Consider the following 21,754-nt stretch of genomic DNA (forward strand, 5'->3'; position numbering starts at 1 on the left):
TAAAAAGAATCAAAGCATTGAAGAAATCCTTCTCCAAGATTCATTTCTACCACATTTTGAGAATGCACAACTTAGAAGCAGATAGGTTGGCCAATGAAGGTGAGAAATTAGAGGAAGGTGTCCTAATTCAAAATGGACAACCTAAATCAAAATCAATCCCCTGAAAATGAGCTAGTGTAACATGAAAAGTTTGGTTAAAGGATTGGGGAGGCCCATGTATCTCTACGTGGCCTCCCCTCCCAATTTGAGACATGCATTTAGTCAATTTAACAAAGGGATTTTATTTCATGAAAGCTTATGCATGTGAGAGGCATCATTAAAGTCTACACTCAGGCTGATGTTATCACCCCTCCTCCATTCCATGTGATTGCATTGTTCTAAATGCATGGTGATAAGATCGGGAGTAATGGTTATAGTTGGCAACCCGCCTCCATTGAAGCCTTCAACATTCAAGGAGGATGTGATGGATTACTACAGAGGCATAAGGGAAGACATTCACATCCAAACAAGGAAAGAAGTGAGGCAAGACTGCTAATGGGAAATTGGAGCATTGAATGACATAAACACCTTCAGGAAACAACTTCCCTCAGCTCCTTGATCAGTTGTTCTAATAGGTAGTGTACGAAAAATAGAAGCATGATTGACTTAAAGGTTAGCCAACTTGTCACTCCCAAGGCTAACGTTAAATGGAAACTCATCCCAAACCTTCATAATTCATAGTTAAAACTTGTTTTGGATGTTGAATTCCGTAGGAAAGTAGCATTGGCTCTAATTTGGCACAACTTGCATGTTTGGATTGTTAAGGTGCAAAACTGCCATAATATAAATTCTAGCTAGGTTAGTGTTCCTTCTATTGCTTGATGCTTCAATTGGTATTTAGGAAGGTAATTAATTCACGGTGGAAGATACATTTAGTATCCATTGTGTTGGGGAAGAGTGTTTTGTATTTTGATATTCTTTGGACTTCCCTTGAGGGGATGTGTAAGGGCCAACATGCCCCTCTCTATCTGGCCTTCGATAAGTGTTGCAATTGTTAAATCGGCCTCAGTGTTTGATGAGCACCAATATTGCAACAAGAATGTTGCAACTCTTGGAGCTACTAGCTTTACTTTATCAACCCGGGGTTCATACAAACTTGGAGGTGACAATGTTGTAGACACAAGTAAAAGTGATGGTTCTGCCTTTTGTCACTGTTCAACTGGTGAGAGACCATTTAGGTTTTCAACCTAGACTTCTATGGATTTAGAAGAAGCTTGATTGTTGATGAAAGAAAGAGAGATCTACTCTAGGAGAAAGCTTATCTACTGCAAATAAGGAAAATGACTGAAATCCTATGCTAAAAACACACCATTCTCTAACTAACTACTAAGAAACTACACTTTACAAGAATTCTAAGCCAAGGTGTATGAAATGCTAATATCTAAAGCATGGAAATTCAAGACATCAAACATCACTATTGTGTATATAAATGATTGAAATAAATATGTTTTGTTCTTTTTATTCTTTTTCTAGAAAATCAAGTGTAAACCCTAATCTATTTTGGTGATGTGACAGGTGGCTTAGCGATGCTGGTGGATGGTTTGGAGGTTTGGGAGACCCTTAGGTGACCTAGTGTGGCTACCTAGAGGTTTTCCCTCAATTCGGCCTCAAAATAGGCCACTTTGAAAACCTACAAGATGTACTAGAAACCTACAAGATTCCCTATATTTCTAAAGGATACAGCCTAGAGTAAAAAAATGGTTGTTGGAGGTGATGGAAGGCTTAGGGAAGGTGGTGGATGGGTGTAATGGAGTGAGAAAATGCCTAGGATCACTCAGAACTCAATACCAAGGTCAGGAGATGGTTGAATTCGCTCAACATGCTTGGAGGAATTTTTATGTAAAATGATGAGATTGGAGAAGATCTTGGTGAAAGCAAGGGATGATTATGAATGGATGAATTTGGAAGGTGGTTATATGCTATGAAATCCCTTTGGATTTCTGAAGCACTTGCTCTGCATCAAACATTTAGAATTGCCACAAAGTCATGTAAACAAGAAGAATTCTAACAAGCTAGAAAAGCAAAATTTAATGAGCTAGTTGTCTACTTCATGCATGAGGAAAATTGTTGAACAAAATGGAATCATGGATGGGATCTACTAAAAGACTAAAGATGGAAGATATGGCAATTAAATCCTACACTTGCAAAAATGATCAAATGTTGGTTTAAGTACATTAAACTCTAAATCTTGCGAGGAAATGGAAATCTGTCTTTTTGGGGCTACATAAGGGTCGTTTCCTCGAATCATGATCCCTGAGGGAAGAGGTGAGGCCAAGACAGCTACTGATAGATTTTTGGTGCTTCCTTTTATCACTTCTAACCTGCTACTGAAGTAAATCACAAATGGAAGTAAACTAATAAACAACTAATCAAATCCACAATACTTGCAAGGAAATACTTCTAAAGACAATTTAACCATGAATCTATAAAACTAAGCTAAGCATACAGATAAAAGAAGAGAAGCCTTTGTTGCTAGGGTTCGGCCCTAACCCAAGTGTTTTAGCCCTGTGAGTTAACTCAGTGCTGGATCAAGAAGAATCTCATTTTCATTATCAAAACAAAAAATTACGTCAATGTCTTCCACAAGTCTGGAGCTCGAAAATAACTAGTGTTTTTACAACAAAATTTTGAATCCTAATGAGGCTCTAGGCCTCTCTACTTATCCAACTGATGTCTCCAATGAATTCCTTAAATCTAGGGAGGTTCAGCTCCCAAACTCGAGATGAACAAACTCTTTGTCTATCACTTGCTCGACTGCCTTTTGATCTTCATGACTTGGCTGCTTGCATTCTAAGCTGGTGTCATTAATGGAGGAATATTTAAATGGGGAAGGAGTAAATCAGGAGGATTTACCTCCTACAATCTCTCTCCCTTGTCCCATTCAAGTGTGAAACCTTTGTCTTGCCAAAATTCCTTTCTTTTATCTTCCGAACCTGCATTCAATGCATATTAGTCCACTAGGCATAATATCTCACTTTATCTCATCCCATTAAACTAAATATAGTCAAAACATGTAATAAGTTGTGAGGAGAGTTGATTTTACTAAGCTAGGAGCTGAATTAAGGCCCATATAATTACCCAATGATGAGGCTCATCATCACCCCCTACTGAAATTGTTGCTCATCCTCTGAGCAACTCAATCAATATCCATGTCTTTCATAAAATGTGTAATTTCTTGCTCTTGGGCAGCAAGATACATGGGTGCATGTTGAGGATCATTTGCAATTAAATTATGTGTACTGATGAGTGCCATTGGGTTGGACTACTCAGCTCTGATCATAAGAGGCTCTGTTTGTTCTCTTGTCAATATCTTCTCCATTTTTGTAGCCCTTGCTTCCTCATGGTTCATCCATGATGCCAAATCCATCAACTGTAAATCCCCTATCTTTTCATTATGGTCCCATACATTCATGTCAGTCAAGGCCATGTTATGCAAATAAAACTCAGACATCTTGACCCTATCTTCCAATGTGCTTTCATCACAAATGTCAATGAACTGTCTATAATCCTGTAATGACATAGTGCCTCTTTGTGCTAGGGTCTTGATTTGGAACTGTAGCCACTTTTCCTTATGGTATAGTGCAGAGGAATTAGCTAGCATCCTCCACTGGATTGCTTCCAAAGAGAGACTAGCCATGGATGCCAGTTGATTCTATCTTTCTTGTAGCTTCCCTTTCAACCATGTATTTTCTGCCTCTAACTGACTTTTCATGATGGCCTCTCTACCCCTCAAGCTACTTAGCTCTCTACCCATCTCTTTGAGCTTCTCCTCCATGTGACCAATGTCCTCCACTCCCTTGGACTTGGAAATCTACATCCATCTATGAGTTTTGGCTCTCTCTTTCTCAAGCTCAAAGAATAATGGAATGGCGAATTTTTGTGGAATGACCCTACCCCCCTCAATAAATTTGTAGTAGGAGTCAAGGTTAGGTTGAGGACTAGGATCCTCTAGCTTTGGGTCCTCTCTCTTTGTTTCTGGCTGCTTACTTCTTTCCTCATCCAATTTTTGAGTTTCCTGTAGGACTACCTCTGCTTCTTGTAGGTCCTGTTGTGTATCCTATAGGATGCCTTTTCCTTTGGATGAGGTAGACCTAGTTACAGGCCTTCTCACATAACTGGTAGGAGAGTTAGGGGAGGTTTGGGTTGAGGATCCTTCTTCTTGAGTTTTTATAGGAGGAGCCATCTTCTCCTATCGTTTAGGTGAGTCCTCAATAATAATGGGAACCTTTGTTGGAGTTTGGGGTTTTCCCTGCCTTATCCTTGTGCTTTTCCTTGTTCTCAAGTATAAGGGGGTTTGCCTCTATCTTTTTCATTTTTGTTTGATAGGGGTGCTAAGGGCAGTGAGGGAAGCTACTACCTCCCTCTTAGTGAGTTTTGGAGACACCCTAGGTGACTCCTCCTTGTCTTCTACCCTCTTTTCCATTTCCCTTTTCCTCTATGTTTTTCCCCTTTTCTTCTCCTTCTAGATCCTCATATTGTTTATCATTTTCCTCTTTGATATGTTCCTTTGCTTCTTCGTCACCTTCCTTCTCTTTCTTCATACCTCTCTGCTTCTTCTCCATCTGTTTTAGTTTCTTCCTCATCCTTTTCACTGGCAGTAGGACTAATGTCATATGTGAGGGATTTGATATCCTCCTCTATCTGCATGTCATTGAAAATTGCCCATTGGATAAGAATTCTAAGGTTGGGGAGGGCATCTTCTATGATGATTCTAATTAACCCATGGTGGGCTAACTATTGGTGGTTTCCCTCCTGCACCTTTATGCTTGTATCTATCAGTGATTGTAGAAGGAAGTATGGTATGTTGAGCCTGTGGTGAGGAGGTGTTTTTGCTCCAAACCTCAATTCTTCAAGAAGCCTAAGGTGATCCATAAACCACACTATACCTACCTTCACATGATATGTATTTAATAAGGCGGTAGCTTGCCTCATTCCAGGGGTATGGTAGGCTTGTTTTCCTTACTCCATTCTTGTCCTCAATGGGCTCTTCTCCCTCTAAAAGGAATTTCTTTGTTATGCTCTTGTCCTACAAGAAGATGCCAGAATACCCAATATACGAAGAAATACAACCTAGAACATGGAACAAAATGAGAAAAAAAACAAGTATTTTATTATTCAGATATGAAAGCAATGTTCACTTGCCTCTTTGAGGGGGTAACCTCCAACAGAGCAGAGCTCGATTACAAAATAAGACACGACGTTCCTCAATGGGGAGTCACTATCCTTTATATAGGATTCATACATGCAATACCATGGGTCAGTACCATGGTTCTCTTAATACCATCTATCTAATACCATGGCCTATTTGCAACTAACTGTGGTCCCTTTCTTTAAATGTGGGTCAACCACTTACAATTATTAATACGGGCTTTATTGACTCTTTAACTAACTATAACTATGACTTGGCCCTATTACATAAATAAGGGGGTTAGGGTTGGACCCTAACATGCCCTCCCCCATAAAAACAAACTTGTCCTCAAGGCTGAAGCTATGGAAACTTCTGGAGAATAGTGGCTGGTTCCCAGGTCGCATCCTCTGGAGAGGTGTCTTTCCACTTGACGAGGACTTCCTTGATCATGCAGCCACGCAGATGTCCTTCTCGTGTGTCGAGGACCTGTTTAGGTTGGATCCAGAGTGAACCTTCTTCATCCAATTCAGGTAGATTGGTTTAAATTCTGCAATTGTTCCCCACCACTTTCTAGAGGCATGATACATGGAAGATGGGATGGATTTTTGCAGTTGGTGGCAAGGCTAGCTTGTAGGATACTTCTCCAATGCGATGAAGTATTTGATAAGGTCCGTAGAATTTTGGAGATAATTTCTAACAGCCCTTGTCTTTGAGTGATGTTTTCTTGTATGGTTGCAACCTCAAGAATACATGATCCCCTTCTTGAAATGTGCACTCTGAATGATGTTGGTCTGCCTATTGCTTCATGTGATTCTGAGCTTGATGAATATTATCTTTGAGGCGGGCTAGCATGATTGCATGATTCTATAGGAGTTGATCCACTACTTGCACCTTCGAGCATCCAGGGATATAAGAAGTAGGTGAAGGGGGGAGTTGACCATACACTGCTTCATATGGAGTCATATTGGTGGCGGCATGATAGTTAGTATTATATGACCATTCAGCTAGAGGTAACCACTATACCCATTAATGTTGCTTTTCTGGAGTGAAGCACCTGAGGTAGGTCTCCAAACATTTGTTGACTGCTTCAGTTTGATCATCAGTTTGGGGATGATAGGAAGTACTTAGTTGGAGTTGGGTGCCTTGTAGCTTGAAAATTTCTTACTAAAAGTTAATGTTGAAGATCAGGTCACGATCAGACACAATGGAAGTGGGCATGCCATGCAGTTTGAAGATTTGGTCCATGAAAGATTGAGCCACCAAAGTGGGGGTAATTTGGTGGGGTAGGGCACAAAAATGAGCATACTTAGAAAGTTTCTGGACAACCACCATGATGATCGACTTGTTGCCTAACTTTGGAAGACCAGTAATGAAATCCATAGAAACATCCATTTAGATTGAGGTGGGGATGGGCAATGGTTGTAAGGTGCCTGGGGACTTTACTGTTTCTCCTTTGCGGCGGTGACACACAGCACATTCAGCTACAAAAGTAAGAATTTCAGTTTTCATGCCTGTTAAAAAAAGGAACGATGAGTGCAAGCATAAGTCTTCTGAAAGGCTGCATGGCCTACAGTGGGAGATGAGTGCACATCTGCCAAAATGTGCGTTTTGAGGGTGGATCTTGGTGATATCACTACTCTATCCTTGTAGTGAAGAATCACATCCTTCCAAGAGTAGCCCACTATGGAATTAGGATCTGCTCGCAAGTTATTAATGAGTTGGGAGAGAGAAGGATGTGAAAACCATTCCTTACAGGCTTCTTCAATCCAATCTGGAATGGGAAGAGCTAGCAAGGTGTTGTCATCCTCAAATTGGCGTGATAAAGCATCCGCTACTACATTTTCGCGCCCTTTATTGTAAATTATCTCATAATCATATCCCAACATTTGGCTAGCCATTTATTTTGTTGTGATGAGGAAAGACGTTGCTCCAAAAAATATTTGAGGCTTTGATGGTCTGTGCAGATTTGGAAACACTACCCCAATAAGTATGGTTGCCAAGTATCTACTGCATGTAAGATGGACATCATCTCCTTCTCATAGGTAGATTGTCCCAGATGTTTCCCACTTAGTTGTTGGCCGGTGAAAGCCAAGGGTTGACCTTCCTGCATTAATACAACCCCAATACCTGTACCTAAAACATCACATTCAATCACAAAAGATTTGGTGAAGTCAGGTAGTGCCAATACGGGAGTGGAACACATGGCCTGTTTGAGAGCCATAAACGCCTGTTGTGCTTCATCAGTCCATAGGAATGTATTTTTCTTGAGAAATTGAGTGAGGGGTCTAGCAATGCGACCATAATTGCGGACAAATTTGCAATAGTAGCCCGTGAGACCCAAGAACCCTCTCAAACTCTTCAAGGACTTTGGTTGGGGCCAATGCTGCATTGCCTGGATCTTTTTGGGATCCACCCTGACACCTTCACAACCCACAATGTGGCCCAAATACTCGACCTCTTCCATGCCAAAAGAGCACTTGGACAATTTGACAAATAATTTATGCTTCTGGATCAGTTGCAAGAGCAGGTCTACATGCTAAAGATGTTTTTCCCATGTGAGGTTGTAGATGAGTATGCCATCAAAGAAAATGAGGAAAAAATTTCTAAGATATGGTTTGAGCAGTTGATTCATGAGGCTCTGAAAGGTGGATGGGGCATTACAGAGACCAAATGGCATGACCAGGAATTCATAATGGCCTTCATGAGTTTGGAAAGTAGTCTTGGGAATGTCTACTTCTTTCATTCATATTTGGTGATGCTCAAGCAAAGATCTAGCTTACTAAAGAATTGAGCACCATTTAGTTCATCCAAAAAATCATCAACAACTAGGACAGGGAATTTATCTTTGATCATGAGCTTGTTGAGGTCCCTGAAGTGTGGACACATGCGCCATTCCCCATCTTTCTTGAGCACCATGACCACAGGTGATGAATAAGGACTGATGCTAGGACGAATGACACCAACTTCTAGGAGTTCCTTGATGATTTTTTCAATTTCATTCTTTTGGGCGAAATGATATCTATATGGGCATAGATTCAGTGGTTGTGCCCCTGGGACCAAAGTGATGCTATGATCATGTTCCCCTCTAAAGGGTGGAAGCTCGTTAGGTTTTTCAAAGACCTACAGGTGGCAGTCTAAGACCTATTGCATCTCAGAATGAATATGAAGAGTAGTGGGCTCAATGGCCTGGATGGCATTATATTGGGCGATAACTCCATGATGGCCCTTTTTCAACAAATTTTCCATTCGATGCGAGCTAATGATAGAAGGAGCACCTGCCTGGAGTCCGCAGAGGGTATGCATGTGGTCATTCTGCTTAAAGCTCATATAGAACTCCTAGAAATCCATTGTGATTGGGCCTAGAGTGCGAAGCCATTCAGCACCCAAGACAATGTCACAACCACCCATGTTGGTGGCAAACATGTGCATCTTTAGGTGTTAATCTCCCATCTGAAGTTTGATATTTTCACAGTGGCCTTCACATTTCATTGTCCCCCCATCAGCAATCTGAACCTAGAAATTAGAGATTTCTTTGACAAAACAATGAATAGCTTTGGCAACTCTCTGATGGATAAAGTTATGCATGCTACCACTATCAATCAATACTACTACAGGGCGATGTTTAATAAAACCTCTAATTTTGAGAGTTTGGGGAGCAGAAATGCCTGCCAAAGCATGTAGCGAGATAAATGGTTCTTCTGCCGTAGCTGGGAGCTCATTGTCCTGCTGGTTGTCCTCATCTTCCTCCTCTGGTCCCTCAAAGGGCGGGGCTTCCTTAGATGATTTGTGATCAGTAACATGAATTTGAAACAATTTGGGTTCCTTGCATTTATGCCCCGGGGAGTATTTATCATCACAGTAGTAACACAATCCTTACTTTCTTCTTTCAGCCATTTTTGCGGGGGACACCTTTTGAACCTTAAGTGTTTGGGTAGTGCCCTGAGCCTGGGTGGGGCATCCCTTGGCTATGAAATTTGGACAAGGCGACTAGGTAGCTAAACCATGTTCCACTTCGATAGCCTTTTTGCAAGATTCCATCCATGTGGATGGGTGGTGCATCTGGACGTTGGCTTGGATGGCTTCTTTGAGACCACTTATAAAACATTCCAACTAGAATTCATCTCCCAGACCTGTTGTACGAATGGCCAATTTCACAAAGGTTGTAATATAGTCGTTTATTGTGCCTATCTATCGGACCTTAGTAAGACGACCCAAAAAATTAGATTTGCGGTCAAAGCGGTCACAAATGGATTTTGCAAACGCCTGCCAAGTAATTTTCCCTAGATAGCATTTCTGATGCCACTGCCACCATTGCCATCTCTCTTAGTCCAAGTAAAGGTCTCCCACACATAGTTTAGTTTCATCATCTTCGATGTTATTCAGAGTGAAATATTGGTCCATTTGTGTTATCCATACTACCGGATTAGAGCCCTCAAATTTGTACATGTCCAACTTGGGTTGTCGAGGGTGGGAATGTTGGTGATTTCCATGGAAGTGAAGGTGATGGTTAGATTCACCTTCAAGGTCTTCATGAAAACCCTGTGTCCTGATTATAACCCCGACTTGCCCCTTGTGACTGTGTCCATGAATTGTTGCATCTGGTCTGGTAGGCGCTTGAAAGAAGCCAACTCTTTTTCAAGGCTCTCGGTCTCGTTGGCCATGGCTTGAGCTTTGGTTTCTACCATACACCAATCCTAGTCACTTGTCTTTACTTTGAAAAAAATTGTGACCAACCAAAAATTGAAGCTGACAAGTGAATGGTACCACCTCGATCAGCTCGTCATCCTGGTTCTTATGGGCTAAGTCGCTTATAAGCGTCACGGGAAGGCCTCAAATTTTTATTTTTATTTTGTACTCCGAAAGGAGTTTTACTCCCCACTTATCAATACTGCAGTGGCCAATTTCTAGAAAACTTAATCCTGCCCAATGTCCTGCGAGAATTACCCTAGGGTATGCGAGAATTACCCTAGGGTATAGGAGCCACAAGCCTCCCTGCACAAATGGTCAGATTTGCCTACGAAACCCTCAGTTGATGAATGTGAGTTGGACTGTGGCGGATAAATAACCCCAGCTACTAGATCTTAATGGTGTTGTGGCGGTAGACCCTGAACTGGTGGATCTGATTGTTGCTATGGTGATGGAACCCCAACTACTAGATCTGATCTGGCAAAGAAGATAATGGGCGATCTTCAGAGAGATGAGGGAACTATGGTCTTAAGGAGTGTCAAGTGCTACAGATCGCAATATACATAAGGGTCCAATAGTAGTACTCAGTGGTGGGCTCCATTATTGCAACAATAATGCTGCAACTCCTGGGACTCCCTTCTTTACTTTTATCAACCCGGTAGTTCGTAACAAACTTGGAAGCGACGGTGCTGTATGCACAAGTACTAGCTCTTGCCACAGATGTCACTTGGTCAGCTGGCACAAGTCCGCTAGGAGCTTAAGCCAACTTCTATGAGCTCTGAGAAGAAGCTTTTTAACTGATGGATGAAAGTTAACTCAAAGAAGGCTAATCTACTTCCAGAAAGAAACTGGGAATCTGAAAGGAAACGTGAACCATAGCAAACCCTATTTTTACCAGCTAGCCCTACTGATGCAAGAAAGAGGATGAAAGCTACTGAAAGAGATGCCATTGACTTCTAGGAAGGTAGAATGCATGTGTCTAAGCTACTTCTACAGTAACATCTGAAAAAAAACATCTTTTTGTATTTTTGAATAAGTTGCCAGAATTATCATGCATGCGATTTAACTGTTTTTGACTGTGAAGAGGTGGATTGGTGAAAGGAAACGCTTGGAGGAGGTCAGGAAGGTTTAGAGAGGGCCTAAGGGGTCCCTAACACCCTTCCAGAGAGTTTCACAGAGTTTGGCTATCAAGAAACCTCATTCGTGAGCTTCTACAGGAAGTCTGCAGGGGTTCTACATGATGTTCTGGAATTTCTACAGGATGTCTATAATTTTCTACATGATGCTCAGAAATGGGATTTTGGAGGATGGATGGAGAGACAAAGGTGAAGGAGTGAGTATGGGGGTAGGACAGGGGTGTGAGGAGGTCTAGGACTTGGTGGATGGAGCTGAGGAGAGATGAAGATGGCTGGATTTGTTCCAAGAGGAGTGAAGCAATGTTGCACAAAAATTAGGGTTATGTGAGAAAATGTGGCAAACATGAGGCAAGAATCCGCGTTAGGGGATGGAGCAGATGGGATTGATGGAGTATGGGCAGATAGAGAAGTGGTACGGGTTCTCTGCAAGTTGTTTTTCCAACTGAACCAACAAATGTAAAATCAGAGACCTAGTTATGTTGACCTAATCTGATCTAGCTAACAGTAAAGAGAATGAACAGAAGTTTATTTGCACTGAAACCATTTATACCAAATATGCAGCGAAGCAATCAATACTCTGAACATGTGACCAACTTCTGCAAATAAAAATCGAACACTAATGATTGCATGGTGAAGCAAAGACTGTGTTTTTGTTGGCAGCAAGGTCACCTTGATCCCAGCTCCTGATCCCACTGAGGGAGAGGTGAAATCAGAGGCGCTTGATGGCCTTTTTCTGAAGCTTGTCCCTGTTAATAACCTATCAACTCAATCTGAACATCAAAATTATTTCTAATCATCAACAGTGACCTAGATAATCAGCAAGATTTTAATCTTCTTAACAGAAATTATTTTGCAAAGACATAAAAAGCAAATAACAGTACATAAGGAAGCCCTGGCACTTGGGATGGGCCCAACCCCAAGAGCTACAAGCTCCTATAAAGAACTCAGAGCTGATGCCAAATAGAGCTGCCTTTCATTACCCAAAAATAATCATGTCACAAGAAATTTATACAACAGTAGCTACAAAAACGAGCTGAGATAATGATAGCACTATAGTGCAAAACCCAACAGTTCCAAAAGTAAACTACGAAGGATGAGGCCTTCCTATTTATACACTACAAGGGGCCTAGTAGCCCTCCTTAATTCAAGGGACTCGGCAGTTCAAATTGCCAGTAAACAGTAACTCTTCCCAAAGCTGCTCGGTTGCCTTTAGGATTCGCTTTGGTGGCCTGTTGAGCTCCGAGTTGAGGGTGGAGATTTCAAGGAAGGGCCATTTAATGCAAGAGACAACCTCCCTATGAATTCTCACCCTTGCTTCCTCAAGCTTGGCTGTCACCTGGCTCATAATTGCTTGGCTTTGCTCCAAAATTTGTCCAAAAAACCTGAAATAACCACGTATTAGCCTCCTTGGTAAAGTGACCACCCTTATTCGTTCAAATAACATAAACATACTCAAAAAACATGCATAATCTATGAAAAATGGTGGATTGATCAAGGAAAATTAGGCAAAATGAGCCCAATAAGTTACCCAATTCGAGGCTCATCATCACCCCCCTGCTAAATGGGTTGCTCATCCTCTGAGCAACTAGTCCAGCTCATCATCCTTTATAGCTTTGACTGCCTCCCTCACGTCCCAGGCCTCCGCGGTGATATCTTCTTCCTGGTCGTGGAATCCTGCTTTCCTTTCCACTTCCTCCCACTGTCTGTCTTCCTCCTCTTCCTTAACTCCTTCTAGCAACCCCAAAAGCAAAGGAGGACTAAATTTCAGGCCAATCCAATTGGCCTGCAGATTTTGCGTCAACTGTTTGTAGAGAGGTACCCTTGCCAAGGCCTCCCTCATCCTGGTGGGAGAGTTTCTTATCTTCAAGTTGTGAGGCAGGGTGTTCCACTGCCTTGTGCAGGCATGTAGGCAGTTTTCCCCCAACAGTCTCTCCATGTCCTCAAAGTGTGAAATAGCTTGAGCCTGTTGCTCAATGTGTTCTGGTAAATCCTGAGGGTTGTTGGCCAAGTGCTGGTGGGCGCTTATCACTACTGAGGGGTCATCCAGCTCCACTCTGATCATTAGTGGCTCACTGAGTTCTCTGCTCATAATACTGCGGACCTCTGCTGCCCTCTTTTCCTCATGATTCATCCAAGAGGCCATGGCCATAAGTTGGACATCTCCTATCACAGTGTTGGGATCCCATGCATTCATGTTTGGAAGGGCTAAGTTGTGCAAGTAAAACTCTGATAATTTGGCCCTGTCCTCTGATGAACTACTGCCACATAGAGCTACAAATTGATGATAATTTTGAAATGGAGTGATGCCCCTTTGGGCCAAGGTGTTGATCTGAAACTGCAACCACTGATCCTTAAGGTATAGGGCGTACAATTTGGCAGGCTACCTACATTGCAGAGCTTCCATCGCCCAGTTGGCCATGCAGGCCAGTTGGGCCTCCTTTTGTTGTACCTGCTATTTCAGAGACTGTATCTCTTGGCCTGCTTGCAATTCCTTCTCCTGTAGTTGTCTATTCAGTGTCTCAATTTTAGCCTACAACCCATCTCTCTTTTGTTGTTCATCAGGGGTTTCTTTGTTTGTTGTGGGCTCCTCCTGTTGCTGTTGTTCCCCCAAGATGTGAGGCATGTCTTCCTTCTTCTGTCCCTGTAGCTGTAGCTGTTGTTTAAGCAGCTCATTTTCTTCCTGTAGCTTGACCCACTGACTGCTCTCCACATGCCCTACCATAGCCAATTCCCTTCTCGCCTCTTTGAGTTGTTCCTCCAGGGGACATATATCTGCCACACCCTTGGAATTAGCGATCTTCATCCAAGTGTGGGTCCTCACTCTCTCTTCTTCTAGTGCAAGGAAAAGTGGCACTGTGAATTTTTGGGGAATGATCTTTCCGACCTCTAAGAAGTTATAGTAGGAGCCCAAGATGGGCTGGGGGCTAGGTTCCACAATTTTCTCTACCTTTTCTTCCTCCTGTGGTGATTTAGCTACCTCTCCTTCCATTTCTTCGGTCTCCTTTAGCCTAGCCATTGTTTCCTGTAGAACAGTCTCAGCATCCTGTAGAGAGGCCTTTGTGTCCAACATTTTCATTCTTTCTCTCCAGGTTGATGTCTTCGGGCTTCCCCGTTCATAGGTGATGGATGCCTTTGAGGGAGACCTCTCCTTTTGTGTAGCTGGGGTATCTAAAATTGCGATTGGCTCTTTTGACAGTGGCTGGGGTCTGCCATTCTTTATCCTCATGCTCCTTCTTGCCTTAAAATACATGGAAGGTGTTATCTCAAAATCAGGCCCTGGAAGGCTGCAGACCAGGAAGACTTCAAGTAACTGTTTCAGACCAATATTTTAGCTAAGGCTTAGTCTCCTTAGCCTGAGAGGGCTCTCTCAAAGGGTTTAAGGTTTGTGATTGTGATTGAGATGGCTAACTCTTCTTACGAAACAAATAGTAATGAGGCTGGTAAAATCTAAATCAACAAGCATCCATTGGGCTCATGGAGTCATGTGTCATTTAGCATTTACAGTGAATTGGCTTTGCAATGAAATCAAGGCATTCAGACTTCAATATACATAAAGTACAGCAAACACAAAAGGGACAGTATATGAGTACATGAAGGAAATTAGAACACAGCATGTGATTTTTAAGTAATCAAGTACTCATCAAACTATAAACAACATGAAAGACAACAAGAGGAATTCATACATTGAAGTCACTATGATTCTTGAGCAGCAAAAAACCATTACTGTATTGCCAAAAGGACAGAGTCTTTTCATAAGCTTCACAACAGGTTTTTTTACATAAACTTCCAACCCCCATTACATTTCCCATTCTTCTATATATAGAGTTCCTCCTTAAACATTAAGGGAACTCGAAAACTACTTCCAATGACACCTAGTTAGCTTTTAACTGCCTATTAAATGTAACAAACTTCCACTAGACCTTCTAGATATCTAAATCAAGTAGGACTCTAATTCCATAACAGCCTTGGTCTACGATCATCCTCGTTCTTTGACATCTGGTCCCCTACTAGTTTTGGCTGTGATCGGTCTTCAAGGCTCCATGTTTGTCTTCAATGTCACATGTTTTCCAATGCCCTGAAACATAGGAAACTACCCCTGTGTACCGGTCTTTAGTTTGCCTCAAAATGTTCAGATCCAACGAAGTATATCCTTTATCTTTTAATTACCCAAAATGGAGCAGACCGCCACGTCCTTGATGTGCTGTCCACCGTTTTCATACGTGAAAGCCAAAATTCTTGCAAGTTGTTTCACATATCTTGAAGTGTGGTAAATATGTTCACTTTATGACAAAAATCTAAAGTTGGATTCGAATACATATTATCTCCACCTGCCTTGATCTGGTTGAATCTTAATAGCTTCAGCTGATGCCTTGCATACCTTGTAGACATTCCCCTTTCAAAATTCCCGCTCATATTCAAAACCGGTTAATTGAATTTATACTGTGTTGCTTCAGCAGTTTCGTAGCGCGCTACGAAACTGCTGAGCTTTAGTTATCATCTTCAGCAATTTCGTAGCGCGCTACGAAACTGCTGTGTTATTTCAAAAGACACAGTTTTAATACTAAACTTTGACTGCCTTGAGCTTTCTTTTCTCAACAGCCACTCATTGAACAGATTAAAGGCCAAAGAGTTTACCTCACTCTGATGAGCTACAACTAATTGTTGAGGCTTGTTAGATGCAGGTGTACGCGTGTCCCATATGAGCAAATGGCAATCATTTCCAACAAAGCCAAAAAGGTATTTGTGCTTCAAATGCCATGAAACATCCTCAATTGCCCCCTCATGAACCTTAAATATTTGATTGGCCTCAAGCACTTTCTTTCCAAATGCAGTGTTTATATCCCACAAGCATATTTGTGTATCGTTTGAACCACTTAGTAGGTGACCTTCTTTGAGAGGACTCCATGTCAAACCATATCCTTAATTAGAATTACCTTTCAATATCAATTCAGGATTGCAAACCCTTTCTTTGAGGAGCCTTTGATGGATGCTTGTTGTAATCAAACACATAAACATCTGGGCTCACTGTCTTCGTTGCAATGACAAATGAATTCTGTGGCATGATTAATCTTCTGGATTATTTGTACCTTGGCTTCGGTGGATTGAAAAACCTTCAATGATGTCATTTTCAGAGTTTTGCAGGGGAATCTGGACCTTTGCTATAATCAAATAATTGGGCTCGTCCTCTGAAGTATGGGTACCCACTATCATTTTCTGCTAAATTGTCTTTTTCGTCATCAATTAACGCTGACTAGTTATTTGACTGTTTCAGTGCTGCAACATTACCTATAACCCAAAGTCCTCTGCGAGCTCTTGACATGGTTTTGGCTCATCTACTTTAAACTTTGCATAAATAGACTTGTTGATCCTCGCACTTCTTGACAAGTTTTTTCATCACTGGAGTTATGTTTGTTAATGCATTTGACAACCTGAAATTTTGTAGGGCTTGATGCACAAAATGTTCTCCTTGTATCCATTCAAGATTACTTGTTGATTCTTTTTCCTGAGTTGCTATTTGTTGATTGTCATGAAAATGAAGAAACCTGTGTAGAAGTTGGTCTTGGCTTAAATGGACATTTTCATCAAGTATTTCATCACGAGAACCAAAGACACAACGATCTGGTGCAAGTGATTTCACTATCTTTTCCAAGTGGCCTGTTTGAAGTATTTCTGGAGCTTCATAGGAAACATTCGAACTTGATTCATCAGCATTCACCCTGTCTCTTATATGCGCCACAAAAGAAACTTCACCAAGTTGGCATAACTTGAGCTCAAACTCTGTTTCTTCGCGGGATAACCATGTGGATTGCTTCCAGTGTCTTTCTTGAGCTGCCCTGATTCATAACCTATTGGAGTAAGCTTATATGCAGTTAAGGAGCAGGAGCCGGGAGTGAAACTGCATGTAAGAATGATACATTTCTCTCCATCCCACTGCTTATTATTCTCCAAGATTCGAGCATGGCATGTTAAGTCCTGAGGTGATAATTGAGGAAGCTCGTTGGGTTGTGTATGCATCCATCCCAAAGGCTCTAAATCATTCAAAAATCAAGCCCTGGAAGGCTGCAGACCAGGAAGACTTCAAGTAACTGTTTCATACCAATCTTTTAGCTAAGGCTTAGCCTCCTTAGCCTGAGAGGGCTCTCTCAAAGGGTTTAAGGTTTGTGATTGTGATTGAGATGGCTAACTCTTCTTATGAAACAAATAGGAATGAGGCTGGTAAAATCTAAATCAACAAGCATCCATTGGGCTCATGGAGTCATATGTCATTTAGCATTAACAGTGAATTGGCTTTGCAATGAAATCAAGGCATTCAGACTTCAATATACATAAAGTATAGCAGACACAAAAGGGACAATATATGAGTACATGAAGGAAATTAGAACACAGCATGTGATTTCTATGTAATCAAGTACTCATCAAACTGTAAACAACATGAAAGACAACAAGAGGAATTCATACATTGAAGTCACTATGATTCTTGAGCGGCAAAAAACCATTACTGTATTGCCAAAAGGACAGAGTCTTTTCATAAGCTTCACAACAGGCTTTTTTACATAAAATTCCAACCCCCATTACATTTCCCATTCTTCTATATATAGAGTTCCTCCTTAAACATTAAGGGAACTCGAAAACTACTTCTAGTGACACCTATTTAGCTTTTAACTGCCTATTAAATGTAACAAACTTCCACTAGACCTTCTAGATATCTAAATCAAGTAGGACTCTAATTCCATAACAGCCTTGGTCTACGATCATCCTCGTTCTTTGACATCTGGTCCCCTTCTAGTTTTGGCTGTGATGGGTCTTCAAGGCTCCATGTTTGTCTTCAATGTCACATATTTTCCAATGCTCTGAAACATAGGAAACTACCCCTGTGTACCGGTCTTTAGTTTGCCTCAAAATGTTCGGATCCAACGAAATATATCCTTTATCTTTTAATTACCCAAAATGGAGCAGACTGCCACGTCCTTGATGTGCTGTCCACCGTTTTCATACATGAAAGCCAAAATTCTTGCAAGCTGAAGTGTGGTAAATATGTTCACTTTATGACAAAAATCTAAAGTTAGATTCGAATACATATTATCTCCACCTGTCTTGATCTGGTTGAATCTTAATAGCTTCAGCTGATGCCTTGCATACCTTGTAGACATTCCCTTTTCAAAATTCCCGCTCATATTCAAAACCGGTTAATTGAATTTAGACCGTGTTGCTTCAGCAGTTTCGTAGCGCGCTACGAAACTGCTGTGTTATTTCAAAAGACACAGCTTCAATACTAAACTCTGACTGTCTTGAGCTTTCTTTCCTCAACAGCCACTCATTGAACGGATTAAAGGCCAAAGAGTTTACCTCACTCTGATGAGCTACAACTGATTGTTGAGGCTTGTTAGGTCTTCAGCTGATGCCTTTCATACCTTGTAGACATTCCCCTTTCAAAATTCCCGCTCATATTCAAAACCGGTTAATTGAATTTAGGGTGTGTTGCTTTAGCAGTTTCGTAGTGCACTACAAAACTGTTGAGCTTTAGTTATCATCTTCAGCAGTTTCGTAGCGCGCTACGAAACTGTTGTGTTATTTCAAAAGACACAGTTTTAATACTAAACTCTGACTGTCTTGAGCTTTCTTTTCTCAACAGCCACTCATTGAACGGATTAAAGGCCAAAGAGTTTACCTGAATCTGATGAGCTACAACTGATTGTTGAGGCTTGTTAGGTGCAGGTGTACGCATGTCCCATATGAGCAAATGGCAATCATTTCCAACAGAGCCAAAAAGGTATTCGTGCTTCAAATGCCATGAAACATCCTCAACTGCCCCCTCATGAACCTTAAATATTTGATTGGCCTCAAGCACTTTCTTTCCAAATGCAGCGTTTATATCCCACAAGCATATTTGTGCATCGTTTGAACCACTTAGTAGGTGACCTTCTTTGAGAGGACTCCATGTCAAACCATATCCTTCATTAGAATGACCTTTCAATATCAATTCAGGATTGCAAACCCTTTCTTGAGGAGCCTTTGATGGATGCTTGCTGTAATCAAACACATAAACATCTGAGCTCACTGTCTTCGTTGCAATGACAAATGAATTCTGTGGCATGTAGCGAGCCTTGTTAACTTCTCCTTCATGATTAATCTTCTGGATTATTTGTACCTTGGCTTCAGTGGATTCAAAACCTCCAATGATGTTATCTTCAGAGTTTTGCAGGGGAATCTGGACCTCTGCTATCATCAAATAATTGGGCTCGTCCTCTGAAGTATGGGTACCCACTATCATTTTCTGCTGAATTGTCTTTTTCATCATCAATTAACGCTGACCAGTTATTTGACTGTTTCAGTGCTGCAACATTACCTATAACCCAAAGTCCTCTGCGAGCTCTTGACATGGTTTTGGCTCATCTACTTTAAACTTTGCATAAATAGACTTGTTGATCCTTGCACTGCTTGACAAGTTTTTTCCTCACTGGAGTTATGTTTGTTAATGCATTTGACAACCTGAAATTTTGTAGGGCTTGATGCACAAAATGTTCTCTTTGTATCCATTCAGGATTACTGGTTGATTCTTGTTCCTGAGTTGCTATTTGCTGATTGTCATGAAAACGAAGAAACCTGTGTAGAAGTTGGTCTTGGCTTAAATGGAAATTTTCATCAAGTATTTCATCGCGAGAACCAAAGACACAACGATCTGGTGCAAGTGATTTCACTATCTTTTCCAAGTGGCATGTTTGAAGTATTTCTGGAGCTTCATAGGAAACATTCGAACTTGATTCATCAGCATTCACCTTGTCTCTTATATGCGCCACACAAGAAGCTTCACTAGGTTGGCATAACTTGAGCTCAAACTCTGTTTCTTCGCGGGATAACCATGTGGATTGATTCCAGTGTCTTTGTTGAGCCGCCCCCATTCATAACCTGTTGGAGTAAGCTTATATGCAGTTAAGGAGTAGGAGCTGGGAGTGAAACTGCATGTAAGAATGATACATTTCTCTCCATCCCACTGCTTATTATTCTCCAAGATTCAAGCATGGCATGTTAAGTCCTGAGGTGATAATTGAGGAAGCTCGTTGGGTTGTGTATGCATCCATCCCAAAGGCTCTAAATCATTCAAAAATTCGTGCTCAAGCCAAAAGGCAAATGAACTTTCTGATGCATTCCCCATTGTGGAGGCATAGATATGCAGCGAATTTTCTTCACCTGTGGATTGTCGGGAGGGCTTATACCATAAATATACCCCGAAATCTGAGTCCTAAGGTCAGCTATGCAAATGAATTTTTTCAATATGTTCTTTGGCATAATGTATGTATAGCCAGTTTCCTTGATATCATCAAAGTTAACATATATATGATTGACTCGGAGATAGAGATTTGTGGCAGATATTGCCCTTACACGCCAATCCGTTTTAGAACCAAAAGCAGCCTGCTCAAATGGACTAGTTGTGGTGACAATCAACTTATCACCGTGCACATTTGTAGTCCTCGTGGTAACTGCAGTGAGCTGGCTTGCTTCCTTTGCCTGCTTTTCAATTTCAGCAATCTGTTGCCTTTCTCTGCGAGGATTTTTCCCATCTCCAACTATCGCCTGCCCAATCCACCACAGATGCAGGTGAAAATGACCTTGAACTCGCCAGTATGCTCCTCTGGAACCTGTGCAATCTCTAGAAGCTGAACTCGGCCTTCATAAGAGATAAGCGTACCACCTTTTACATCCTGTGAGAGTAGTTCATCAAGCTTCTCACTGTTCAAAAGAGCAGGGAAAACATCTCCGTGACCAGGTGGAAAATTCATAATGGCATTCTCAATAAGATAAACCAGGTGGCACAGTTGATTCTCTTGAGACATTGTATTCTGTTTTCCAGGCTTCATCAAAAGAACGGTTCTCCCATTTGTATAACTGAATCTTTTAATTGATGCCAGCGAGCAACTTTCCATTAAATGCATGCAGATTGTAAACAGAACCCTTTGTCTCCTTCTCAGCAACAACTGCAACATGTGCCAGTACCAAGACACCTAACGACCTAAAACACAACGGATTCTGATAAGTATGACAGCTGGGTGAGATTTGCTATGGATCAGCACAAAATCACCTAGACCGGGTTTCTGCGCTACGAAATCACCTGAAACATGTTGCGCTGTGAAAACACCTAAAACTGACTTATGCGCTACGAAATCACCTAAAGAGCTTTGTAGCACATAATAACCTTTGAACAAAGCTGACACATGGAAATTGTGTGAATTATGAGACCAGTGGTGAATGAGGATGCATAGTGGACTCCTAAGACTCAGACTCTAAGGCAAACAAAAACTCAAACCTAGACTAGCACCGAATTTTTACCATCAAACTAATGTGAGCGGTTTTGAAATTAGAATTCTTAAGTGATAACAGAAGTCTCCCTCTTTCGCTTCCCTTTTTGCTTTGGAGATGTGCTTAGGGTAGCCAGCACAGCTGCTACCTCCCTGGCTAAAATCGCAGGCAATTTTTCCTTTTGTTGCCCTTTCTCCATGCTTCCTGGAGAAAGTCCTGTGGTGACTGTTTTCTGGCTTCCTGTAGAAACTGTTTTCTGGCTTCCTGTAGACACTGTTTTTTGGCTTCCTGTAGAAGTTGTTTTCACTATTTTGGTTTGCTTAGCTGGGGGTGCCTTCCCTTTTAATTTTGTTGTGGTTGTCTTGGTTCTGTCCTCACTTGCTTGGAATTTTTCAATCCTCTCTGCCTTGCTCTGCAATCGTTTCTCCCATGGTGTTAGTGCCTATGTTCCACCCACAGTTTTGGGTTC

The 21,754-nt window shown here is 41.5% G+C and overlaps 2 pseudogenes; both read right to left on the reverse strand.

Moving 5' to 3' along the window:
- Positions 1-18,523: 18,523 nt before the first annotated feature.
- Positions 18,524-19,285, reverse strand: LOC149223142 (histone-binding protein MSI1 pseudogene; annotated as a pseudogene).
- A 489-nt stretch (positions 19,286-19,774) lies between these two features.
- Positions 19,775-20,912, reverse strand: LOC149223143 (pre-mRNA-processing-splicing factor 8A pseudogene; annotated as a pseudogene).
- Positions 20,913-21,754: the final 842 nt, after the last annotated feature.

This window comes from Pinus tabuliformis, chromosome Q (genome assembly GCF_031772625.1).
Source record: "Pinus tabuliformis cultivar Carrire ecotype Pingquan chromosome Q, CPIR1, whole genome shotgun sequence".
Taxonomy (NCBI): domain Eukaryota; kingdom Viridiplantae; phylum Streptophyta; class Pinopsida; order Pinales; family Pinaceae; genus Pinus; species Pinus tabuliformis.